This window comes from Eleginops maclovinus, chromosome 4, assembly GCF_036324505.1.
Source record: "Eleginops maclovinus isolate JMC-PN-2008 ecotype Puerto Natales chromosome 4, JC_Emac_rtc_rv5, whole genome shotgun sequence".
Classification (NCBI taxonomy): Eukaryota; Metazoa; Chordata; class Actinopteri; order Perciformes; family Eleginopidae; genus Eleginops; species Eleginops maclovinus.
The window spans coordinates 2,024,010-2,040,040 of NC_086352.1; the positions used below are offsets into that span (position 1 = coordinate 2,024,010).

Here is a 16,031-nt window from a genome sequence, read left to right on the forward strand (position 1 = left end):
ACCATTTACCTCTGAATTGTAGTGGAGTAAAAGAACAGTACTTGAGTTAATCTACAGAGTTATTTTACACCACTCTTTGTCCTGTATTTTTTTTTAAATTGAAACACTATTCCTCCTTCTCTGAGAGAGAAACCCAGCCTACATGTTGTTTGCTTGTGTGTCTCAGTCTATCAGAGGGCAAAGTGGAGCTACATGAATCCATCACACGGTATAACTTCATATCCAACCTGTGCCTTCAGGTTCTGACTCAATTTGACTTTAGCACCACAAGCGTGTGATCCTGTAACCTGACGCCTGCAGGATCACACGCCATGACACTGAGGAAGGTTGTGCAACGCCCTGCAGATCCTTCCCCTCCTGCAGAGTAATCACTTTTATATCAAAACAAGAATCAGGAAGAAGAGAGGTGTTCACTGGATAACATCTGACCTCTTCTTCTGTCATGGCTCATCGGATCAGAGATAAAAAGTAACCAATCTCAGCATGAGGGAGTGTCCAGGTTAACCCAGGTGACAGGAGAAGATATGTTGGATGTAGTCTCTGTTGGAACAGCCCACACTCACCTACTGCGTCTCACCTGGGAGGGTTGGTGGGAACACAAGGCAGATTTAAAGGTAAGTTCACAAGTTATTATCACTTACTCTGTGTGTGTGTGTGTGTGTGTGTGTGTGTGTGTGTGTGTGTGTGTGTGTGTGTGTGTGTGTGTGTGTGTGTGTGTGTGTGTGTGTGTGTGTGTGTGTGTGTGTGTGTGTGTGTGTGTGTGTGTGTGTGTGTGTGTGTGTGTGTGTGTGTGTGTTTTTGTGTGTGTGTACGTGTACGTACAGGTGTTTTAAATTCAATGGGATTAGTTTCCTGAAACAAACTTTTAGACATAGTACAGTTTCCTCTTTCAGAAACACCAACAGGATGTAACGCGTGCATGTCAGCAATACTCACTCACCTGGAAACTGCCTCATAAATAACAGCTTTCATTGGTAAGTGTATAAAAGGTGTGGCATTGTGCACAAAGGAATAGCCTTTTGGGAAACACGGCTGTTCTTGCTGGGAGAGGGAGGCAAATAATATATGTCATGATCATGTCCGTTCAATATATAACTGGAGTCAGTTAGCTTAGCTTAGCACAAGAACAGAACTTTCACTGTTGTGTCCTTAAGCTTGGTTACATGCTGCTATTCCAACATACCTCTACTCCGACATTGACGTCTAATTGTCGGAGTATTTGCACTTTACTTTTTATACGAACATTCCGACATGAGGTAATAAATATAAAATGGGGGGGGGGGGGGGCATTATGAGTGCTTGTATAAAATTACACAAACAAACTTGAATTCAATTCGGAAATAGAACAAGTATTTATTTAAAACAACCACACCAGACTCCCTTGCAGATTGGATGCAGGGCGATCGGACAACCACAAAATTGAGTGCCAACCAGTCAGTGCATCCATTACACCAACAGGCTGTATTATATTACACAAAATAAACTGAATATGTTCAAAAAGTATATGTTAACAACACACACAAACAGAAATGAAAGGAAGACGATGCCTCGACGCGCCTGGGTACACTGTCAGAATGGCGGTACTAACATTGTGTCGGAATAGAGGGCGCACCCCTTAAGCTTTTCACTTAGAGATGGATTGTGTTGGGGTCTAGCATACACACCCCAACAGCATCTCCTTGGCTCCCTCCAAAAAAAGGCGGCTAATGTTAGGCTATAGAGGAACTACAGCACGGTCACATGACTTCACGTCACCACCGCTAAGCTAAAGGAGGCTAATGTTGGGCTATAAAGGAACTACAGCACGGTCACATGACTTCACGTCTCCACCGCTAAGCTCAAGGAGGCTAATGTTGGGCTATAAAGGAACTACAGCACGGTCACATGACTTCACGTCACCACCGCTAAGCTCAAGGAGGCTAATGTTGGGCTATAAAGGAACTACAGCACGGTCACATGACTTCACGTCACCACCGCTAAGCTCAAGTAGGCTAATGTTGGGCTATAAAGGAACTACAGCACGGTCACATGACTTCACGTCACCGCCTCTAAGCTAAAGGAGGCTAATGTTGGGCTATAAAGGAACTACAGCACGGTCACATGACTTCACGTCACCACCGCTAAGCTAAAGGCGGCTAATGTTGGGCTATAAAGGAACTACAGCACGGTCACATGACTTCACGTCACCACCGCTAAGCTAACAACCAAACACACATTCAGAAAGACAGTGACATCCAGACCAGGGGACAGGAAGTGAGTCATGTCCCTTGCTAACACTTAAATATCCCTTTTTGTAATTGAGTTTAAATGCACTATAAGATAAACAAAGACTTATTTTGTAATGCTTACTCGTTGGTGCAGAACATAGAGGTCATTTCATACTTGGGAGTCAAGCTTTCCCGGCTTCACGCACCCCTGAGCAACCTTCATAGAAATAAAGATCCATGGTTTGGTTTCGTCCCCTTTTTCCCACATGTCGTCTCTTTAACCTTGCCTTGAGTCTGTCTCCACGTTTCTGTCCCGTCACTCTGGAATTTTATCTCAGGGAAGCTCGGTGGTCGTGGAGATGAAATCCGACGCCGACAGCACCGGTTCAGATTGTCTGGACTCGGATAAAAGTCCTCCTTATCCCCAGTGTGATCTGAGAAGGCTCTTTAGCTGAATATTTTACACTGTGTGTGTGTGTGTGTGTGTGTGTGTGTGTGTGTGTGTGTGTGTGTGTGTGTGTGTGTGTGTGTGTGTGTGTGTGTGTTGTACACTTCCAGGAAAATGAGACTCATGTTGAAAACTGGACGAATTTTCAGTTTTCTTCTGGACCTTTGAGGAGTGAGGGTTTCATAAGTGGAGACAGGAGCTGGCGGCCTTCGATAATCATCTTAAATCCGACCTCTTTTGGAGCGTAAAGGTTTCTCCCGTTGGTATTTACTCTTGCTTCGTGGTGGTGTTGTATTCGGGCTGAGAGCTGATATAATTGAGGAAATAAAACCTTCATTTGTTCACTAATAGACGTTCTGGAATTAGACTCCAATTCAACACTTCAGACCTTTTTCTGACATAGGCAGTTCAGTGTTTATCTGCTAATTGTAAACATGTATGTAGTATGACAAAAAATAAATCGCTTTTTGAACAATAACGCATGGAAACAAGTCCAACTCTTTAAAGTAGAGACACTACATACTGATATACACCTGAACATCAGCAGGAGAGGACTCTTTAAAGTAGAGACACTACATACTGATATACACCTGAACATCAGCAGGAGAGGACTCTTTAAAGTAGAGACTCTACATACTGATATACACCTGAACATCAGCAGGAGAGGACTCTTTAAAGTAGAGACTGTACATACTGATATACACCTGAACACCAGCAGGAGAGGACTCTTTAAAGTAGAGACTCTACATACTGATATACACCTGAACATCAGCAGGAGAGGACTCTTTAAAGTAGAGACACTACATACTGATATACACCTGAACATCAGCAGGAGAGGACTCTTTAAAGTAGAGACACTACATACTGATATACACCTGAACATCAGCAGGAGAGGACTCTTTAAAGTAGAGACTCTACATACTGATATACACCTGAACATCAGCAGGAGAGGACTCTTTAAAGTAGAGACACTACATACTGATATACACCTGAACATCATCAGGAGAGGACTCTTTAAAGTAGAGACGCTACATACTGATATACACCTGAACATCAGCAGGAGAGGACTCTTTAAAGTAGAGACGCTACATACTGATATACACCTGAACATCAGCAGGAGAGGACTCTTTAAAGTAGAGACACTACATACTGATATACACCTGAACACCAGCAGGAGAGGACTCTTTAAAGTAGAGACACTACATACTGATATACACCTGAACATCAGCAGTAGAGGACTCTTTAAAGTAGAGACACTACATACTGATATACACCTGAACATCAGCCGGAGAGGACTCTTTAAAGTAGAGACTGTACATACTGATATACACCTGAACACCAGCAGGAGAGGACTCTTTAAAGTAGAGACTCTACATACTGATATACACCTGAACATCAGCAGGAGAGGACTCTTTAAAGTAGAGACACTACATACTGATATACACCTGAACATCAGCAGGAGAGGACTCTTTAAAGTAGAGACACTACATACTGATATACACCTGAACATCAGCAGGAGAGGACTCTTTAAAGTAGAGACTCTACATACTGATATACACCTGAACATCAGCAGGAGAGGACTCTTTAAAGTAGAGACGCTACATACTGATATACACCTGAACATCAGCAGGAGAGGACTCTTTAAAGTAGAGACGCTACATACTGATATACACCTGAACATCAGCAGGAGAGGACTCTTTAAAGTAGAGACGCTACATACTGATATACACCTGAACATCAGCAGGAGAGGACTCTTTAAAGTAGAGACACTACATACTGATATACACCTGAACACCAGCAGGAGAGGACTCTTTAAAGTAGAGACACTACATACTGATATACACCTGAACATCAGCAGGAGAGGACTCTTTAAAGTAGAGACTCTACATACTGATATACAGCTGAACATCAGCAGGAGAGGACTCTTTAAAGTAGAGACACTACATACTGATATACACCTGAACATCAGCAGGAGAGGACTCTTTAAAGTAGAGACACTGAGTGGTGGTTTCCCAGTAGACAGTAGTGGCTTGATGAAGTATGGATTCTTTAAAGTAGTGCATCATGACCTCACCTGGAAGGAGATCATGGGATAGCTTCACATGGCTTTTCCTCATGTAGGATATTTCAGTCTCAGAAATCGGTTTCCACACTCTGGGGCTTTTATTTTGAAATACAAAGCATTATGGGGGCTGATTCTGTACCCCCTCTACACCAAAGCTAATGTCTTGAACCTGATTCTGATTCTGGAAGCTTTCAGTGGCCACAGTCTGGACCCTCTGGCGCCCCCCTCTGGCTACACGTCCCAATCGTTGCGCCCCCAAAATAGCACTTTTGTCTCTACATATTTCCTCCATGCAAAACCTAAATACAGACATGCTGTAATGTGCCCCCCCCCCCCCCCCGAATAATAAAAGTGTCTTTTTTTGCACAAGTTCACCCCCCGTCCCCCCCATTCGTCCTCTCATATTTCCATATTATCTCCCCTCTACATGACAGCCTTCTCCGGTCCTCCTCCTCTGATAAGCAGCATAACGGGGAGGAGCTGTTGGGGCTCCTCCCCCCCCTCTCTCTCTCTCTCTCTCTCTCTCTCACACACACACACACACACACACACACACACACGCTCTGTCTGATCGAAAGAGAGAGAGGGGAGGTTGATGAAGAAGAAGCAGTGAAGGACCGATCAGGGTAAAGGGGGGTCTTATTTTGCTCGGAGCGGAAAAGGCGTCACAGAGGAAGAGAGGGGGGGGCATCATGCAGAGAGAGAGAGAGAGAGGGAGAGAGAGAGAGAGAGAGGGAGAGGGAGGCGACAGCGGCTCGTAAACACGACAGAAAAACGGAGAATAGGACGGGAGAAAAGCACCGATCACCCCCCACCTCAAAACCGAGCACCTCCATCTCCGACGTCTCCATCTCCATCCCTTTGCGCGCGACTCGTTTCCGCTTTCTGTGTCGGGTTGAAGAGGAGGAGGAGGAGGAGGCTGAGACATCCCACTGCAGGTCCCGATCCTGGGGGTGAAAACAGCTCCGCAAAGACCCGCTGCAGGTCCACAAACACAGCGAGAGGACCGCGAAGACCGCCCCCCTCGCCCCCCTCCCCGGCCTCTGGTGATCCAGCCGGCATCAGCAGCACCATGGCTTAGCGGCAGCAGCATCCGCAGAAACACGAGCAGCTCCACCCGGATCCTCCACCATGAAGCTCTGAAAGACATCCGACACAGGCACAGATGGGTAAGGTGTGTGTGTGTGTGTGTGTGTGTGTGTGTGTGTGTGTGTGTGTGTGTGTGTGTGTGTGTGTGTGTGTGTGTGTGTGTGTGTGTGTGTGTGTGTTTATTGTATTATTATAATGGGATATGGAGAATGTGCAGGGGGGAGGGAGGGGAGGCTTGTGACGTGAAGACCCCTTCGCACAGTTTAAGACTGCATTGTAGAGGAGGAGGTGTGTGTGTGTGTGTGTGTGTGTGTGTGTGTGTGTGTGTGTGTGTGTGTGTGTGTGTGTGTGTGTGTGTGTGTGTGTGTGTGTGTGTGTGTGTGTGTGTGTGTGTGTGTGTGTGTGTGTGTGAAGATGCTATTCGAGTAGATGGCAGGAAGCAGACTGTGCCATCTCACGGTGTTGTCCGGGTGTTTTCGTGGTGAGATTGAATTGTATTTACAGAATATTTTAGGGTTGAGGACGGGTTACCGAATATCTGGAGGCCTCAGGGGTCAGGTGGCAAAATGTAGCTGACTTGAGACACACAAAGACCACAAAGAGATGCACAAATGACCTCAAAGACACACAACACCTCTGTCGTAGCACTGTGCCATGTGAAGTGAAGGACTGGCGGGGATAGAGGGACAGTCTGGAGGTCAGGGGGATCCACGGGTCAACAGACGGCCGTTCCTGTCCCGTGTGAAACCAGATTATGTATCTTCTGTATTGCAGTCACGTTGGTAGTTATTCAAACCCAAAGCCACAGTCTTCTCAGAAAGCTAACCAAGTTCTTCGTTCCTGTGAAGAGGAAGTTTATTTTGAAAGGAAAGCAGTTGGCAGGTGTAGGTGGACATCTGTTGGAAAAGGCTCCAGAAATCGAAAGGATATGTTTAGAAAATAGATTCAGAACATCTACAAAGAGCGTCACAGCGCCGTTATCGCGCCAGTTAGTGAACGACCCGGAGAACCAATATTCCAGGTTATCTTGAACCAGTATACAGAGAGTCTGGAGGTCAGGCGGATCCATGGGTGTACAAACACCTGACTCACTCCAGAGACCACCGTGTGAAGCCAGATTGGTATTTGTCATGTATTTCAGTAATGCCACATCCGTAGTTGTTGAAACCCAAACTACAGCTCACTCAGCTGTTCGTTCCTCTGAAGAGGGACTTTAATTTGAAAGGACTGTAAGCAATAATCGGCACGTTTTGGCTCTAAACATTTGGAATAACTTCTCTTAGGAATGATTTGAGGATATGTTTCGATAAGAGATTCAAAACAACTACAGGCAGACGCAAAGCGGCCGATCATCAACGAGTCCTTGACCTCACCGGAAAGGACTTTAGGCTAAGCTAAGCTAACCATCTAAAACCATTCAGTTTTCAACTCAGTGAGTTATTTGTATTTACAGGTCTTCATGAATGCAGCCGTTTTCCCCGAGCTACTTCTTTAGTATTTTTGTACTTTATTTTGTAATTTGAGTTTTATATATTTTGATGTCATCTAATTTTGTTGTGCTTTATTCAGAATACAATTGTTTTACGTACAGTATAAAATAAATAAGGAAACAGGCCTTATTGTACGTCTTAAAGGTGAATAAAACAGATAATAAAATAAATAAAAAACATTAAGATGATTTAATTTATAGGAAACAGTTTTGGTTTTTATGTGAATAAAAATAAAAATGAAAACATAAATAATAAAAAAACAGCCAAAAAATAAATGAAACTACCAATCTGAAAATAATTTCAAACTCTTTAAATGACATCTTCATCTTCCCTGTTACACCTGAACTGAAGGCGGCCTTGCTTCTGCTGCATCTTCAAAAAACAGGAAATAAATACAAATGATTCAAATGATTCATTTTTTCTGTGACTAAAAATAATAAAAACGATATTTAAATAACAGCCAAAAAAAATATATGAAACTAATACCTAATAAAATGATTTAATGAATGCAAAAATAATATGTTTTTACATGAATACAAATAATAATGAATAAATAATAACAGCCCAAAAAGTAAAAAGTAAAAAACTGAAAATAAATTAAAATGATTCCTAATTTTGCCGCAGTCAAACATCCTCGAACGCTGACATCAAAACCAAAGCGGACAAACACCGACCTCTGCTGAATCCATTTTTAATTTCCCCCGAGAGCAGACCCTCCTCCCTGGACGCTGCTCAGAGGTCAGGGATTGATCCGGACTCCCAGATGGTCCGAATGTTCAGGAGACTCGAGTAAACTGATCCCAGATCTGCAGATAGGCGCTCATCCAGCAGACCTGGAGGGAGGCTTAGTCTCAGGTGAGGCGCTGAACACATCTGGATCTGTGTCCTCTCTCCCTGCTCTCGTGTTACCTGTGGGTCCATTAGAGCGGCCTGGTGCAGCAGACTGATTCAAAGGTGTGTCAGGTACAGGTGCTTACCTGAGAACCAAAGGAGCGGTTAATGGGTGTGAGGGTCCAAACCCTGTTGAATGTGGTGTCTTTCAGGAGGAAGTTGTTCTTATATTACCCTCTCCGTCTTATTTTCACCGGGCTATTCCATCTCTTGCCTCCCTTATAAAGGAAGGTAACCGGTGTGTATATTTTTCTGGTTTCTTTACTTGTATTTGATGCTTTGCTGAACAAAGTGATCATTTTTGAGAGAAAAGGGACATTTTAAGACATCATCCTGGGCTTTGGAGAACATTTGTTGACATTTTGCAGTATTTTTTGGACATCTTAAAGCCTCATCAGCCGCTGGAAGCTGCTCTTTGGTGGAAATGGCAGCGGGATTTGGTTCAAACTTCAAACTTCATACTACCTCCTGCACAACTGGTATTTGACCCAAACCCTGGGAGGTCATCTGATGTAAATGTAATCCTAAAGGGAAGCTGAAATGTTCTATCTTAATATGAACACATGAAAGTCCAAAGAAGCATCTCTCTGTGGCTTCAGGTGGAGGACGAGGCGTCTCGGATCCACAGAAACATCAGTGAGCTCATCTCAGGGGCGGTCGGCCTTTTCCCTCCGCAGTGATCCTGATGCTGAGAGACAGGGATGTCAGCTGGTGTGTGTGTGTGTGTGTGGTTGCAGAAAGAGGAGCAGGATCTGAACGCAGTGCCTGATGTGAGTAGGGCTGCAACTATCTGTCAATCAGTTTGGAATATCAAATATTCAGTTGGATCAGATATTTTTTTATGCAAAACGGTCAAAATAGCAGCGTCTGGAATCTGAGTATTTGCTGCTTTTTTCTCCTCTTTGTCATCTGACGGTCAATTCATCGCTTAAAATCATGTTTTGTGCAAAGAAATGTTGCAAAATGCAGTTCTTAGCCCCTCTTATATCATATTAATGTGAATAATCTTTGGTTTGGACTTACAAAACAAGACATTTAGAGACATTTGAGAGACTGGGATGGACTTATGACATTTAAATACCAAACGGTTGATTAAATGAATATTATTGTTTATTGACTTTCTGCAGAAAGATTGGAAATGATGGTGCGCTGCAGGTCTGTGGGCATCAGATTGAGGTCACTTTGGGAAGACAAAAGCAGTGGGAATGAACGAATGGATGGATGTATAGGAGGGGGATCATAGAGGAGGGTGTGTGTGTGTGTGTGTGTGTGTCTGTGTGTGTGTGTGTGTGTGTCTGTCTGTGTGTGTGCTGCAGATCCACCTGAGCCCCACAGCTGAAGCTCTTTTGTCAGATTTGATTAAACCGCTCTCCTGTGATTCCCCCCTCTCACAGTCGCGCTCTGACTCACTTTCAATTTGCTTTATTGGCGTGACGTGTAAACTGCGTCCGTGTGGCGAAAGCATGTTGAGGAGAGCACCGGAGAAAAGAGGAAGTGATGCTGAGTAGAGTATAAAGAAAAATCCCCTGAGGTGAAGATCTTTAGCTCCATACATTTCCATTTTCTGCACCTGTTGACATGCTAACTCTGCGTTAGCTCGTCCTAATGCAACAGCTGCCAGCGCCCTGAACCAGAGGAGGCATGTCCCATCATCTCTCATAATATACAGGTTTTTGTTGACAGTAGTCATGTGATGCAGGTAACCTCTCCTCCTGAGCTCTCAGCAAGAAAGCATAACAACCGTGCTCCCTCTGAGGCCTCGTGGCATCCGATAACTGACTGAGCTCCTGGCCCTGTCTTTCGTCTGGACAACTTTGGGACTTTTCTTACAAAACCTAGATTATTAACGTTGCTGTGCACAAGTCTGCAGACACCTCATGCACCAAATGCAATGATAAGCATCTCCTCTCTTTACTGAGCTGACATCTGCACGTCTGTCAGGATCTGGATAATCATTTTGTGCAGCTTTCCTTTGTTGTAGTTCATATTTTGATAGACATTTATCGTTAAAAGTTATGTTTTGTGGCAGAAATGTTCCTGGTATTTGGTTCTTTTCACAGTTTTAGATCAGGTTATGATGGTCGATTTATTTAAGTTATTTTTTGTGCAAAAAATCGAACAAAATGCAGTTTTTCTTTTGAATCTTTTAGTTTAATAATATACGAGACAAATCTTTGATTCTAAGACGCCGTGGGAAAAGTTCATTTGGTCTCGTCTGCAGAACCCTCATGCATCTGATAAATTAGACTTCACGTGGAAACAAAAGCTCTCATCTCGTTACTGAACCGTGATCTTCACACCACAGCTCCTCCACTCTCTCCCTCCACTGCCTGTCTCGGCTCTTTTATTATCCCTCCTCTCTGCGCCTGACGTTGTCGAAACAGCGGTCCAACAGTCGGTTCGCATGAGGTGATCCGAGCGTTATCGGCGGCCTCTTCCTCTGCTTCCTGTTTTGCAGGATCTCCCTCCTGAAGACACTCTTAGTTTATATCCAGCAGTACAGATAACCTCTCTCCCTGATTTCATGCTTGGCTGCCATCAGATAAAGGGTGTTTGAAACTCGGGTCGATTTCTCTCGTAGGGTCAGAGCATTTCAAATCCAAACTGAGCTCTTTTCCCAAGTCTTGCATCTTGTGAGAAGGGAGGTTGTAAGTGTGCAGGAAGTGAGCACTTGTTGTTGTTAGCAGATGGAAGCAGACATCTGACATCCTGCAGCGTGTGAACACGAGAGAGACGGGACCAAGCAGCCAGGACAGTTCTGCAGATAAAGCCAAAGGAAATCTCTTTATTTTTGTTCAAATGGAGGGATCTGTGCAGCTCGCTCTGATGCAGAGAGGATGGAAATAAGCCACATGCAAAACTCACAGCATATACACCTTCCGTGCACGCTTGAAATGCATGATTCAGGTGGGTTTCACGTGCTTGTTAAGGGGCTTTGCACATTAAAACCCACAACACAATGACTTTCAGAGCCTCCTTAAAGTGTTGCACGGTTCCACATGAGGAGGGATTTTCTGTTTTGTGTCGTCACGGTCCGATGTGCCACCTGCAGCGTGTTGTTGGTGAGTCTGAAACCTACGCTGCACAGACACACTCTGCAGGAAACGTCTCGGTTCAGCGGGGTTTGAACTTTCCAAAGCATTTTGTCAGAAACATTTTGCTCTTGCAGCCTCCGCGAGTTTAAGAATCACATCCAGAATATTAGACTCATCCCTGGGGGGGGGGGGGGGGGGGTCAGGTTTTTTTTCAGTTGCTCAATTTGAGTATGAAGAGGAAGACACACTGAGGCCTGATGCTTTAGCTGACCTGTGTTTCCACAACGAAAAGCAAAAGCTCCCCCACCCCCCCCTACCCCCCCGCAGCTTCAGCTACTTCCTGTCCCATTTCTCTGGCTCCAATATGCTCTTTATTCCACGGACCGTCGGCAGGGACAAAGGGATGTTTTCAGCCGGAGACACAGAGAGGAGCCCCGCGGAGAGCTGCAGTAATTACAAGACATAGCTCAGTCTGTGTGTGTGTGTGTGTGTGTGTGTGTGTGTGTGTGTGTGTGTGTGTGTGTGTGTGTGTGTGTGTGTGTGTGTGTGTGTGTGTGTGTGTGTGTGTGTGTGTGTGTGTGTGTGTGTGTGTGTGTGTGTGTGTGTGTGTGTGTGTGTGTGTGTGTGTGTGTGTGTGTGTTTGTGTATGAGGGGTTCCTTTGCACCTCAGTGCCTGTTGTTTCACCGCTGACCTGGATCATACAGTAGAACAAATCCCAGTATGCACCATCACCGCTGTGTGTGTGTGTGTGTGTGTGTGTGTGTGTGTGTGTGTGTGTGATCTCTGCGGGTCATGCGGGGTCCTCCCAGGCTGCAGGATGTCCAACCAGCGGTGTGCTAACCCCGCTAACAGGCTACGTACGGCTGAGCACAGCCTGCTGCTGCTGGGGAATTAAGCTGTTTCCACACACACACACACACACACACACACACACACACACACACACACACACACACACACACACACACACACACACACACACACACACACACACACACACTTCTCTTTCTGTGTTGAAATATTTCTAAATGACTCTTTCACGGGGAGACGTTCTGACCGGCTCTGGCTTCTGATTGGCTGCTGATCCTACAGCGCTCAGCTGGTCCTGCCCTGCTGACCTTCACGGAGAGCCTCTCCTCCTGTAAAGATCTCTATCAGTGCCATGGCAGCAATACACTCTTTAACAAGGAGAGCTCCTCCCGTCATCTGAGGAAAAACACAACCGCTCAACAGCGGTTTTAAAACGCCGTATTTCAAACACAAAACACAGATTTAAGGTTCCTTATTTACAGCAGGAACCTTTGAGAGCATCTCCTTGCGTTTGAATGTCCAAAACTCCACGGCGCCAATACAGCATGCACACTTGCCTTACCTTCAGCCGTTAAACCCCGCCTCCATGTCTGAAGCCCCGCCTCAGTCTGTTCTGTCTCGGCTGCATTGGAGAAAGAGAAGTGTGTTTACCAACTGTAAGACCCACTGATCAGGCCGATTCGTGTGATGGTACATCGGCATCTATCTCCCAGTGTCAGTGGGAAAGTAGGTTTTAGGCCCAATGGGCCCCTGACTGAGCTGCAGTTTGTCCTGGGACTCAGACTGCGTGTTACTCAGGCAGCCGTGGAGAGGATGGAGTGAGGGTTTGTGTGGCAGGTCAAACAGAGTATAGCTGGGCTTTATTTTGGTGTGTGTGTGTGTGAGTGTGTTGCTCCACATGCTGCTGCTGTTTGTCAAGGACAGGCCCGAATCCCCTTCCCTCTCTCCCTCCCTCTCGCTGTTCACAGGGTGCTCCCCTCTTCTAAATAAGGCCGTCTGTCTCTCCCTAAATGACCTCAAACACCCCTCATCACAAACACACACACACACACACACACACACACACACACACACACACACACACACACACACACACACACACACACACACACACACACAAACACAGACACACACACACACACACACACACACACACAGTGTCGTGCTCTTGTCAGTCAGCCAGGCTGAGTTTACCACCAGGCCAAAATAGACGATGTCTGTCCTGGAAGACGCCTCTCTCTCTCTCTCTCTCTCTCTCTCTCTCTCTCTCTCTGTCTCCCAGCATACCCTGCTTTCTCCCTCACCCTCTTATCCTCACCCTCTCCCCCCCATGATCACCCCAGTGTCACCTTACTCACCATGGAGACCTCAGGAGACCCCCCCTCTCGAGGAGGGACCCTGACCCGGGCTCGACCCAGCATGTGTTTATGGAGGAACAGGAATGGAACGTACCACTGCCTCCCAGGTTGGAGGGGGGTGTCGTTCGCTCGCCAGATGGAAACGGAGCTCGTGCCTCGGTCGGAGATGAATATGTAGATATTTCTCTTTGTGTGTTTAGTCTGCGTGGAGCAGATGGTTTGTGTTTTGCAGCATGAAACGTTTAAGACTAGGGAAGAGTTTTCAGACGTCAGAAAAAGAGAGAGCTAAGAAGACCTGATCTGTAAAAAGGTTTCTGTGTGTGCCATTTTAAAGAGGCCCTACTCTGATCAGCAGGAGAGGACTCTTTAAAGTAGAGACACTACATACTGATACACACCTGAACATCAGCAGGAGAGGACTCTTTAAAGTAGAGACACTACATACTGATACACACCTGAACATCAGCAGGAGAGGACTCTTTAAAGTAGAGACACTACATACTGATATACACCTGAACATCAGCAGGAGAGGACTCTTTAAAGTAGAGACTCTACATACTGATACACACCTGAACATCAGCAGGAGAGGACTCTTTAAAGTAGAGACACTACATACTGATATACACCTGAACATCAGCAGGAGAGGACTCTTTAAAGTAGAGACACTACATACTGATACACACCTGAACATCAGCAGGAGAGGACTCTTTAAAGTAGAGACACTACATACTGATATACACCTGAACATCAGCAGGAGAGGACTCTTTAAAGTAGAGACTCTACATACTGATATACACCTGAATATCAGCAGGAGAGGACTCTTTAAAGTAGAGACACTACATACTGATATACACCTGAACATCAGCAGGAGAGGACTCTTTAAAGTAGAGACCCTACATACTGATATACACCTGAACATCAGCAGGAGAGGACTCTTTAAAGTAGAGACACTACATACTGATACACACCTGAACATCAGCAGGAGAGGACTCTTTAAAGTAGAGACACTACATACTGATACACACCTGAACATCAGCAGGAGAGGACTCTTTAAAGTAGAGACTCTACATACTGATATACACCTGAACATCAGCAGGAGAGGACTCTTTAAAGTAGAGACTCTACATACTGATATACACCTGAACATCAGCAGGAGAGGACTCTTTAAAGTAGAGACCCTACATACTGATATACACCTGAACATCAGCAGGAGAGGACTCTTTAAAGTAGAGACACTACATACTGATATACACCTGAACATCAGCAGGAGAGGACTCTTTAAAGTAGAGACTCTACATACTGATATACACCTGAACATCAGCAGGAGAGGACTCTTTAAAGTAGAGACTCTACATACTGATATACACCTGAACATCAGCAGGAGAGGACTCTTTAAAGTAGAGACTCTACACACTGATATACACCTGAACATCAGCAGGAGAGGACCCTTTAAAGTAGAGAGTAAATATAAATGCAGGTCTAACTAACACGTGCATCTTGATTCCCTTTGACCTGCACATGCTCACAGGATGTTACAGTAACCTTGGTAACAGGCTCCGCCCTCTGCACTCTTTAATTTCTGAGGGTTATTAAAACTGAGCGGCTCTTCAGATGCTTTTTAGTGATCTGGAGCAGGGATGTCAGCAGGAGGTCACTGTGACTTCATTTCCCTTTGTGTTGCAGCTTTTTGTTTTTATGTGAAGCCTTGAAGGTCGTCTGTGACTCCTGACACACACACACACACACACACACACACACACACACACACACACACACACACACACACACACACACACACAGAGACACACACAGTTTTACTGCCTCTTGCAGCGCCTCCTAAAATAGCACACCATATCACACTTCAGTTTCCCTCTGCACAAAAGACAGTTTTGAACCTGAGAACTGAAGCAGTGCGGTGAACAGAGGGAGAGCAGCTTCACGTCCTTCATGGTGGAGTCAGAATAAGATTTATTGGAGGGTTACACGTGCAATGCATTGGCTTTGGTGCATGCATAAACACAGGAAGAGGAGAGAAGCTGTACACAAAGAGCAAATTTAATAAAAGCTTTGAAAATAGGGGGATTTTGGAAATTACTTCTTTACTTTAACTATTTTTTGAATGTATTTTGTGGATTTGCTCTTTTTTAGACCGTGTACAGAGGTGTGATTTTAAGAAATACAAAAATGTGACAAAACAACACTTTTACAGAAATAGGAAATAAATGAAGAATATGTGCCGTACATTTTTCATTTTGTAGGATATTTAAAAATATACACAGATGTAAAAAACACCGAAAATTATTGGATGATTTTGATATAAAAAAGAAAATGGTTTTTTAAAGCTCATATAATAATAATACCAAAAAATCACAAAATAAACTTTGACAGAAAAGGAATCTTAAGATAAGGTCTGTAAAAATAAAACATGTGCCGTATATTTTATTTTTTACAGACCTTATCTTATATTTTGTATTTGATTGTAACGCTTCTTCGAAAAATATATAAGTTTGGAAAAATATTTTGTAATACAACAATTCCATATTAACGCTCATTATTAAATGAAAAAAGTCCTAAAAATCAGGAAATATACATTTACAAAAAAGTCAAACATAAGAATATGTCTGTATAGATTTTAGA

General features: G+C 44.5%; 1 protein-coding gene across 5 annotated transcripts in view; it reads left to right on the plus strand.

Annotated features, from left to right (window-relative positions):
* The first annotated feature begins 379 nt into the window (after positions 1 to 379).
* Positions 380 to 16,031, plus strand: part of mgat3b (beta-1,4-mannosyl-glycoprotein 4-beta-N-acetylglucosaminyltransferase b) — a 64,731-nt gene continuing 49,079 nt past the window's right edge. For 2 of the 5 annotated variants that reach the window (XM_063880779.1, XM_063880785.1), the window contains exon 1: positions 380 to 614. The gene's annotated coding sequence lies outside the window, so the exon portion shown is untranslated. Of the gene's footprint in view, positions 615 to 893; positions 975 to 5,222; positions 5,890 to 16,031 lie in introns of those variants that run through there. The other 3 variants (XM_063880781.1, XM_063880782.1, XM_063880780.1) reach the window with 2 other exon arrangements.